Here is a 10138-nt window from a genome sequence, read left to right on the forward strand (position 1 = left end):
CCTGGACTCGCCTTTTTGTCACCAGGAGCAGCTCCCTGCCCTTGTCCCCTGTGTGAGCAGGTGCTGGGCTGTGCCTGTCCCTTGTCCCTCATCCTTGTCCCCTTTCCCTGTCCTAGCCCCGAGGTGCTGCAGGATTGGCAGGGGAAGCACCAAACCCCAAATCATCCCATCCCTTCACACACCTCAGCCCTGTAAATCAGGGTGCTGAAGGAAACTTTCCCTTCCTTCCTCTCCCCATTTCCCCTCCTCTTGCCCAGTTTGCCTTTTCCTTTCCCTTCCTCTCCACCTTTACTCCCACCAGAGTAGTGCAAGCTCAGTTTCTGAGGCAGCAGCATCTCTCTGAGGTTTTTGGGGCTGGTGCAGCCCTGCCCTTGCTGCTGGGGGTTGGTGGGAAGAGCTGTGAGACCCTGGCAGACTCCAGAGGTGAAAATCCTTCCTCCCAACTCCAGGAACAGCTGCTGAAGCCATGCTCCTCTTACAGGTCCTCTCCAGGTGGTTTAATCCTTTTTGGGTGCTTTTTCCTCCTCCTCCCTTCTTCTTTTCTCCTGATGTGTTCAGATGTGACACTGGGATAGGAGGTGGCATCAGGCTCCTGCTCCCACCAATGCTCTCATGCCCAGTGCTGTTGCTGGACAGCAGCCAGAAGGTCCCCAAAGCTGCCTGTGGATAAAAGGGACAGTGACACAGGGCAGAAGAGAAGAAAATGGCAGCAGCAGTGATGGAGTGTAAATAATTCATCCATACCAGTGTGGTATTTTTGGAAGGGGATTACTTGTTGCTAATGACAAGTGCTGGTTGTTGTTAATTTTATTATGATAAAACCTGACTCGCCAGCCAAAATTAGAGCCCAGTGGGAGCTGCTGGCCTGAGCTGCCTGTAAAGAAAATCATCTTCTGACAGCTTTTCCCTGGATGCCAGGACAGGTAGGAGCAGCTTTCTCCTGCTGACCTGCCCCTCCTGCTGTTGCAGGGCTGGCAGCTGGGGTGCCCCTAGCAGCAGATTGGGTTATCCTGGAAGGGCAAAATCCCCAGGCAAACCCTGCTGCCCTTTTTGACTTTGAACACAACTACACTGAGAAATTTCTCTAAATTTCTCAGTGTATTTCCAAATGTGCATCATTTTCCTGTGCCACAGGGGCACAGAATTTGTGTATGGATGTACCAAGGAAGGCTTGTGAAATGATCTTGTGGGAGCTGCAGGCTCAATGTGAACAAGGAAAGGAGAATCAAACCAGAGCCTTGCCATGCAAGCAAAATGTGGATCAGATTGGGAATTTTTCTTTCAAACAGGTTAAAAAAGAAGCAGATTTTGCTGTGAAGCATCAGTATTCTTCCAGCATTTGCTTTGTCTTGTACACCCTTGAGCAGGTGTGCTCTGTAAACAAGACCTTTCTGGTTCAGATTAGGGACAGAACCGTTGACATTTTATTCAGGAGAGGTAATTAGAGGGACGAACACAAATTGAATCAGAGGATTGCAATCAGAGCAACAGCTTGGAGAAAAGCCCTGGACTTGTTGCTGTGAATTGTGAAGCAGCTGAGCTGAGCTGGGGCAGTCAGGCAGGAGGGGAAGCAGTGCCAGACAGCTCCTTGCTCCAGTTTTCCTGGGAAATTGCTGTTCAGAAATAAAGATCCAGCCAGTCTGACCTGCTGGTGTTCACCAGCCCAGCGTCCAAACTGGGAGTGCTCCAGGATTCTCCCAGCTTGGACCATTCTAAAGCTGCTTTTAAACACCCATGGTTCCTCTGCAGGACCAAGTTTAACCTCTCCAAAAAGCTGCTGCTCCTTCTTTGCCATTCCTTGAGGAGCATCCCAGCCTGAAGTGACACAGGAGAAGAGAAGGGATCAGCTGAGGGCAGGCGTGGTGCCACTGCCAGCAGCACTGGGAGCCTGCAGGAGGAGGTTGTTATCCCTCATTGTCCTTGTCACGGGGATATTTAAAATCTCTGGCAGCTGTGATCTGGTGAATAATTCAGCAAAACCCATCATTGATAAAAGAGAGACTTTGAAGGGTTCTTTGGGTGGAACTGGAAGTGCCTGGCTTCTGAGAAACGAGTCTATTAAAAATTGACTCCGTGCTATCAAAGATAAAACCTTGTATTTAGCCTTTAAAATTTTTTAATGTAACATCATATTTATTCTCTGTGGCACCCAGCTGCCAAGGCCCAGCCTTGCACACTCTGGAGCAACCGTGGGGATCCTGACAAGAAAAATTCAACAGCAGGATGGATGCAGGCTCTGAGATGTGTGTCATTTCCCTGCCAGCACAGCTGGTTAAATAAGGTAATTTATCTTCTTCCTGAAGTTGGCTGAACTGTGTGTTTAATTTATTTATATTATTGACTGTGTGGAAGAACTACCCTGGTGCGAAATGTCATCGTCAAGTGTTTTCTTCCACGGAGCTGCAGGCTCTGTGCTCATGCAAAATGCTCCCTCTGATGTATTTTTCAACAGTTGCCTGAACCAAAAAGAAAAATATCTGCTTAGACTTGAGCTTGATTCAGGGGCAAGTGGGCTGAGGGTCCCTGAGCTGACCCTGGTGGATGTAGAGGTGAAAGGTTTTGCAGAAGCTCCAGATTTGTCAAGAGCCAGCTCTGAAAGGGCAATAGAAACACAATTTATTTTCCCTTCTTTTCTCTTCTCCCTCCCTCATTCCCCCCCATCCCTTCCTGTCACATGGCAAATTTACTCACAGCATCAACTGGACATTTAGACAGTGAGGAGCCCAAATCCCTGTGTTCTGGTGCAAAGCAATAATTGTGTTCCTGTGATCTGCTGCTGACTCACCACAGGATCCCAGGCTGTCCCTCCACAAACCCAAATTTTGCTGCTATTACCAGCACATGTCTGTAATTGGGATTGCTCAGGAGGTTTGGGCCCTTCAGTTTTAAAGGGTCTGAGTCCCCTGTGCTTGTCTCAGGCCTGGCAGGTGCCTTGTTCTGTTCTAAAGATCCCTTTTTGTAGGGGTTGGGTTTTTGTTTCTTTCTTGTGTGGATTTTGGGTTGGTTTGGTTTTTGGGTTTTTTTTTTTCTTCTTTTTCTGGTTCTTGGAGGGTTTGTTCTGTTTGTGTGGGTTTGTGGTTTGTTTGGTTGGGTAGCTTTGTTTGTTTTGTTTCTGTTTTGGGTGGGGTTTTTGTTGTTATTGTTTGGGGAAACTTTTTGTTTGGTCTTTTTCAGGGTTTGTTTCGGTACCACCTTTCCTTGTTTATGGTTGGGTGCATTTTTCCCGTGGGCTCTTGCTCTGTTTTGGGATGCACATCTGGCAGTGCCCACAGCCCAGAAAAGGTTCTGGGACACATCTGGCTGTGCCCACATCCCCCTTAGCCTCACCTGGATCCCATCTGGCTGTGCCCACAGCCCTGTTCTGCTGCAGGTGAACAGGAGCAGTGTCTGCAGCCTCACACAGGTCCTGGGGCACATCTGGCTGTGCCCACATCCATCCAGATCCTCCCTATCCACATCTGGCTGTGCCCACATCCCTTCAGGCCCTCCCTATCCACATCTGGCTGTGCCCACATCCCTTCAGGCCCTCCCTATCCACATCTGGCTGCAGCCACATCCCCTCCAGACCCTCCCAGGTGACATCTGGCTGTGCCCACATACCTCCAGCTTTTCCCAATGCACTTCTGGTTGTGCCCACATCCTCTCCAGCCACTCCTAGCGCACATCTGCTGGTGCCCACATCCCCTCCAGCCTTTCCCAGGTCACATTTGGCTGTGCCCACATCCCTCCAGGCCCTCCCTCTCCACATCTGGCTGCAGCCGCATCCCTCCAGTTTTCCCCAATGCACTTCTGGCTGTGCCCACATCCCCTCCAGCCTCTCCCAGGACACATCTGGCTGTGCCCACATCCTCTCCAGCCTCTCCCAGGACACATCTGGCTGTGCCCACATCCCTCCAGCCTCTCCCAGGACACATCTGGCTGTACCCACATCCTCTCCAGCTTTTCCCAGGTCACATCTATCTGTGCCCACACCCCGTCCAGCCTCTCGCAGCCCATGTGGCGGTGCCGGGGCCGCTCGGGGCCGCTCCGGACACCAGCAGGGGACGCGCGGAGGGCGGGCGGGGGCGGGCGCAGGTGCGGCTCCGTTGGCGGCTCCGTTTCCGCCTCGTCCCGCCGGGGCAGCGGCTCCGGGAGCGGCCGCCGGTGAGGCCGGAGCGCAGGTGGGTGCGGGGGGAGCGGCTGAGCCCGGCTTAACTCGGCTCAGCCCAACTCGGCTCGGCTTGGGCGGAGTTTGAGCCGGGTTTCAGCGCCCGGCAGCGGAGGAGCAGCGGCGTGCACGGGTTTGTGGGTTTGGGAATGGGAACAGCTTGGAGGGGCTCAGAGCCGGGGGAGATGTCCCTGAAAGGCTCCGGGAGCAGCTGGGACATGGCCGGGATGTGTCCTGTGAGCCTGACCTGGGGCTGGGCTGGGCGAGCTCCGCAGGTGCCTTCCCACCCCCGGCCCTCCTGGGGATTCGGGTGGGATTCGGGTTCCTGAAGGGAATTAATTAACTGTGAGTGGTAAAGACGTGCAGGGAAACGAGTAAAAAGTGAAAGCGATGCGTGGAAAAGTCACCAGCACGTCCTGCTCTGGGGAGGTGGGAGAAGCCACCTGTGGGAGGGTGCATTGTCCTGGGTTTTAGGTGATACCACACCAATAGTGCGATAGAGAAGAAGGTGGGAGAGTAGAAGTCTGTATTTAAGCTGATGGGAATTTCGAAGTTTTTTCCTTCTCAGAAGAAGTTAGGCTTTCTGTTTTGAGTAAATGTAGGTTGTTATGGGGATTGAGCTGATTAGGAAGGAGGTTCTGGCTGTGCTTGTGATGGTGGTAGGGGTGTTCTTGAGATTGTTAGAACTGGAAATAGGATAGGGCTGGAGAGGGTTGTTAAGGTTGGATGTGCAGGTGACAGCGACATGCTGTGCCCACCCCCGGGGTTTCTGGGGTGCTGTAGGTTGGCTCAGGTGCTCTCCAGCACCTGGTCAAAGTCCACAGCTTTCCTTCTGCTCATAGCAACGATGTCAGGGTGATAAAAACCTCTCAGTGGCCGTGCTTGTGGTGCTGTTTAAGGGTGCCTAAAACCAGTTTTATACCTTAAGGATGCCGAGAAAAGCTGTTCCATCCCCCAGATGTGCTGGCAGGCTCAGAGGACAGGGAGTTTTTGGGAGGGCCTGGCTGCTCAGCAGAGTTTCTTCATGGCCAGGACTGTTCTTTTCCTGGTTCACTGGAGTTTACCGTGGAACAGCCTGGCATGAATGAGGCTCCTCTTCTGCACGGGATTCCTGGACAAAGCTGGGCTGTGCTCAGCGCTTCCCTCTGTCCCATTCTTTCTAAGAAACCTGATGCTTCTGGGAGGTGCCACACTGCCAGCCTCCAGCCTGAGCTTTTTAGCATATCAGAATAGTGAAATGAGTTTCTCTAATTGGCCATTTAGATGCTAATTTGCTTCTCCCATGCCAGATCAACCTGCCCCGAACTCGAGTCAGAAAGAGCCTGCTGTCTTCATGAATTATTCACTTTGCATAAGGCACCTGCCTGGCTGGGGATCAGGAGGAAATGGGTCCAAAGTCTGATAAAGATACACCTTGGCAGGTGCAACAGTGCTGGATTTCCTCCCCGGCATCAGGGGGTGCTGGGGCACCTGGAGGCTGCTTTGCTTTGGCAAAACCTGTTTGGTGTTTTTTTTTGGTTTTTTGGTTTTTGTTTTGGTGGGTTTTGGGTTTTTTTTGTTTTTGTTTTTTTTTGCAACTCACCATATCTCAGGAAGCCACACTGACAAGTGCCTCTCGTTAATAGAGAATTGTTGCTGCTGGATGTCAGCTTTCCTGTCGAGCTGATTTTATCTTCCCACTCACAGGACTGGCATGGACCTCCAGGGCATTGTATTTTAAAAACTCTTTATAAGCTGCATCTTAAAAAAGCAGTTGGGCTTCTTGCTGCTGCTGCTGGGATTGGGAACAGCTGTGGTGGAGAGGAAACTTCTTAGTTTTCCCCCCCAAACCTCATCCTCACCCACTTCTTTAGCAGCTTGGCCTTTCACCATGAGGACACCTCCCAGCTGGTGTTTGATTTGGGCTGGGCCAGCCAGAATGAGGATCTGAATGAGGTTGTCCCCATTTTGCGGGCACTGATGCTGCTTAGATGGAGCTTTCATGGGGAAAAAAGTCTGATTGGGCCCTTAAGTTGTTCTCTCCAAGCTTGGCAAAGCTTTGTGGTGTTTATTTGGGCAGTGTTTTGTCTGGTCAGGTCTGATCCCATTAAATCCCTGTGCCAGCTCTGATCCCATTGCATTCCCTGTGCCAGCTCTGGTCCCGTTGCATTCCCTGTGCCAGCTCTGGTCCTGTTGCATTCCCTGTGCCAGCTCTGATCCCATTGCATTCCCTGTGCCAGCTCTGATCCTGTTGGATCCCTGTGCCAGCTCTGATCCCGCTGCATTCCCTGTGCCAGCTCTGATCCCGTTGCATTCCCTGTGCCAGCTCTGATCCCATTGCATTCCCTGTGCCAGCTCTGATCCCGTTGCATTCCCTGTGTCAGCTCTGATCCCGTTGCATTCCCTGTGTCTCCTGTCTCTCCATCTGCTGCTGGGGGTTTTTAAGGAATGCCAAAACGCTGCTCCTCAGCCATGCCCAGGTGTGTCTCTGCCTCAGAGAGCTGCTGGGGATCTCCTGGCTCTGTTTAACCCTTATAAAATCATTTCCCAGCATTTTATTGGTGCCCACAGCAGGCTCCTGATGAACTGCTGGGTGTGGGTGTGAATGAGCAGCTCAGAGTGGTTCAGGTGTGAGAAAAACTTCTCCAAACCCTGATTCAGCCTTGCTCTGGCTCCCAAGCCAACTTTGCATTTCCTACAGCCTTGAGGGTTCTTCTAGCTCCTCAAACCAGCTCTGAAATTCAGCTGGGGGCCTTTAAAGCACAGGGCAAGAGTGGTGGCTGCAGCAATAACCTTCCTGCTGGTGGGCTGGGTTAACCTTATCAATCCCTGCCCCTCATTTGTGTCATGGCAACACCAGCAAACACTCCTGGGTTGCCAAGGATTCCCTGGGATAATGGGGTCTGGCTGCAGAGCAGGAGGTGATTTCACTGGGAAAAACGTGCGTTATGTGATTGGCTTTTTGCAAATATTAACATGGATATTATATGAGTTGTGTTAGAAAGTTATGCTGTGTTAATCCTTTTCAGTAGTGTGTTAAATATAGTTTTAGGTTATAACAAAATGTTAAAATAGAAGCTGTGTGATGTAAGATACTTTTCTAACCAGCTCAAGGAATGGATAAGATAATAAAGAAATTCTTCAAACAGACATAACAGCAAGAAGGCACTAAAATCCCAAAGAGAAAAATTATTACCTCCTTATTGAGAAGAACCAAACTCCTACCTCCTTTCAGACTCCAGAGCCAAATTATAATTTACAAAATGAAGGGGGAAGAGTTGACAATAAACAAAAAATCCCTAGTTTAAAAGAATGTTTACATCGTGTATGTAATATATGAATAAACAACAAACCATTACTTTAAAAAGTTAATTCTTTGTTAGCAGACATGCATTTTGAAGAAAACATCCAAACATTCATAATTCTTTACTTTTTTTATTGTCCTTTATTGTCCTAACTCTGATTGTCCAAATTCTTATTGCTGTAATTTTATTACTATTTTTATACTATAGTATAAAAGTATATACTATAGTATATACATATAGTATAAAAATATAGTAATATATAAAAATATACTATAAAATACTATAATATACTATAAAATACATAAAAATATAGTAAAATATAGTATATACATATATTATAAAATATAGTAATATATTAAAATATACTCTAAATATACTATTATATACTACAAAAATACATAAAAATACAGTAAAATATAGTATAGTATATAGTATATATACATGTCCTATATGTATATACTTTTAAAATTTTAACACAAGTAATTAGCATTTTTCACACCACTGATTTCTTGGAGGGAAAACCTGGGAATCCTGGGGGAGGTGATGCCCTGGGAGCAGGTGAGATAATTACACAGCTTGGGAATTGGGAGCTTGTCTCCAGCCAACTGCCTCATTTTGATTTTTATAAAATGAAATATTTTTTTAAAAAAGTAGTCTAATTAATTTGCTGTGAAAACAAATTAATCTAGACATGAGCTGCTCAGCTGAAGTAGGCAGGCAAATGGAAGCTGGCTGTAGGCCTCCTCGTGGGTCTGTGTGGGATTTTTTTGTCTTTGTAGGGTTCTGAGGAGTTGATGCTTCATGGGCCCAGCTGCAGGAGGGCTGGGGCAGGCTGTGCTGTCACTGCACGAGGAGGTTTTTGTGCCATGTCAGTAAAACCCTTCAGTTTTAACTTTGGTGAAGTCAAAATGTCTGAGGTGGAGGAGATGGGAAGGGTTTTGATGCCGGAAAATCAAGCTGGTAAATTTGGGACAGGGAAATGCTGAGGGTGTTAAACAGAGCTGCAGGCTGGGTCAGGCAGGGCATAATCCAGGGATACCTGCAGGCTGGGAGGGTGTTTTGGGGAAGAATTGCTGTGTTGTGCTGTTACATTCTGTTATATTCCTGTTATATTCTTCCTTAAGCACCTGCTCTGGCAGCTGGTGAGGTGGCAGGTGTGACCCGCTGTGTCTGTGCTGTTATTGAGGTAAAATTCATCATGCTCATGTTGATGTTCTGCTGAGAAAACCTGGATTCTTTCTCAGGAATTCTTTGAAGAGCATCATGTCCAAGGGCTGTGTCTGCCTGCCTCTGCTTCGCTCACTGGAAGGTTTCTCCCTCCCTGATTGAAATCATATTCTGGTTTCTGGTTGCCAAAATACAACTCTTATCATGGAGACAGCAGAGGCAGAGCCACAGCAGAGCTGCAGGCAGGGATGTGCTCAGCTCTGCATCCTCCTGGATGCCCCTGGCCCCACAGGAAAGGGCAGCCCTGCAGGGCACTGCTGTGCCAAGGGCAGCCAGGTGGACCCAGATTTAATGAGGTTTTGTCTCACATGACTTCCTCCATCACAGGAAAGGAATGAGCAGGTGGAGTGGCTTTAAAGCAGGTCACAGAACATTGATAAGAGCTCCCTCTTTTAAATCTGAATTTAGGTAAAAAGCAAAGGATGGAGTGGGAGGTTTTTCTGTACCACAAAGGGCTCGTGCTTTGCTGTCACCCTGTGTGCAGGGCCAGGAGCTGTGGGTTTCTCTTGCTCTCTCACCAGTAGAGAAGAGGAGAACAGGGAGGGGATGGCTTGGAGTATTTTTGAGAGAAAATGCAAGACTGCAGGAGGGGAATATTTCACCACAGCCTATGGAAACGACTCCCCAGGCTGGCGTGGTTTTGCTATCAGGGTGTTTCTGATTTCCCTGATTTCCCTGCACTTCTCGTCCTGTACTGAGATAAGAGAGAAGATGCTCCATGCCTTCCACTCCTCTGGCATCATTCCCACACCCCTGAGAGAAAATCCTTTCCCTCCAGCCCTGCTTTTCCCCCTGCAGTCCCATTCCTGTTTCCTTCCTCGAGCTGTGTCCCCACCAGGCTTTTTCCAGAGGCAAAAGTGGAAAACCAGCAATTCCCATCAGAGGAGATGGCACATCCTGTAAATATTTCAGGGAATAATCTCTCTGAAGACTCTTTTGGGGATCTGGTGGCTCTTTAGGCTGTGTTTTGTTTGCCTTTTCTCTTTGCAGATGCTGCTCAGGGAAGGGGGAGGACAGGGAGCTTGTGCTGAGTAACAAGAGGCAGAGGACCATGACATTGCTTGTTTTTGTTCAGTCAGGCTGAGCAAAGCTCACTGTGCTCTGAGGCTGGAGAATGCCTTTAAGCCTCTCCTGAGAGAAATGCTCAGCTCGTGTGCTCTGTTCTGACTCGCCTCCAGCTCTGGTGGAGCAGATAAAGCTCAGCTGAGGAGGGGCAGATGCTCCCAGCACAGCTTCCCACCCTGAGAGCTGCTGGCAAAGCCAACTCCTCTGCCCTGGCTCTGCTCTGGGGCTCATCTCCAGCTCCAGATTTTATTCCAAAGACCCCCACAGGCACCCCCACACCCTGCATGGACACAGAGTGTGGGCTGTGCTGTTCTTCAGGTGTTCACGAGTGGGAGGGAGGAATTCATGGTGCAGCTGAGGAATAATTTAATATATGCATTTGTGTGGGGGGCTACATATGCATATAATCCTGTAA

The sequence above is a fragment of the Melospiza georgiana genome, chromosome 19 (genome assembly GCF_028018845.1).
Source record: "Melospiza georgiana isolate bMelGeo1 chromosome 19, bMelGeo1.pri, whole genome shotgun sequence".
Classification (NCBI taxonomy): Eukaryota; Metazoa; Chordata; class Aves; order Passeriformes; family Passerellidae; genus Melospiza; species Melospiza georgiana.